This window comes from Cyphomyrmex costatus, unplaced genomic scaffold, assembly GCF_001594065.2.
Source record: "Cyphomyrmex costatus isolate MS0001 unplaced genomic scaffold, Ccosl1.0 scaffold1682, whole genome shotgun sequence".
Lineage (NCBI taxonomy): Eukaryota > Metazoa > Arthropoda > Insecta > Hymenoptera > Formicidae > Cyphomyrmex > Cyphomyrmex costatus.
The window spans coordinates 51330-52526 of NW_017275698.1; positions in this window are offsets into that span (position 1 = coordinate 51330).

Genomic DNA, 1197 nt, shown 5'->3' on the forward strand with positions numbered 1-1197 from the left:
AATTGTTAAAGTTGACAGATATTTAGGTTAGGAAACCTATCACATCGATACAAATAGTTATACAAATTCTGTTTTATAAACAAATTCTTTACTCTAGAAACAAATGCTCTGGTATAAAAATACAAATTTTAGTTTCACTTACATGTTCTCATGTCTCTTTCTGCCATTGATGTGACAGATTTCCTAACCTATCATCAACATTAACGATTAATGTCTCGATCCGTGGATCACAGTGACACTTTTTTTTGCAATATTCGTTTCTTTTGTACAATAATGCGTCAGAGGTAAGGAGGCTAAACTTGACAATTACCGAAAGAATAGATTTCAATGTACAAGCGGGGTTAGTTGAGTCACTTGACCCAACTAGTCCCACACCAATGTCGGCTCAAATATAATTTTAAAACAACAAAACTGTCAATCAAATAACAACTTTGACATTGAAATTATAAAATATGCTAATAACTTATGATAATAGAGTATATTTGGTTACTTTTAAATGCTTCAATTATTATATAGACCAAAAAGAATACTCACCTAATGACTTTACTTTCACTACACAAAACTAAAAAAATGATTATATATTTCAACTGACGATCGAGCGGAGACTAGCGAACTCAGCGCAATAATATGCATCTTCATGCTCGTCTGATGCAAGAGTGACATGTTAGTACACGTCTCGGTTACCGATATATTTAACATTGTCCAACTTGCCCCTATGCTCATATAGCCCCACTCTACCCTATATATTTCCTATATCTTTATTTTATGGTTCTTAGCAGGGAATGGAAAGTTACTTTTTAAAAGTAACTAGTTACAGTTACTCGTTACCAAGTAAAAAATGTAACTAGTTACAGTTACAGTTATCGCTTTTTAAAAGTAACTCGTTACAGTTACCGTTACTTGAAAAATAACTTTTCGTTACTTTTCCGTTACTTTTTTAAAATCAATTTAAAAATGTACTTTTGTTTTTTTTTTTATTATTATATGTAATACTGACAAATATATAGTTTTATTTAAAAAAAAAAAAAAACAATGTAGAATGGCTCAAATAATAAATTAAATAAAAGTAAAATAAGAAGGGTTACGAGCCAAAAATGAAATAGTTTATTTCCGATAAGAACGACGATGACAATGTAATTAAATGTATAAATATATATTAGAACAATACATAGATAAAACAAGATAAAAACAAACGAC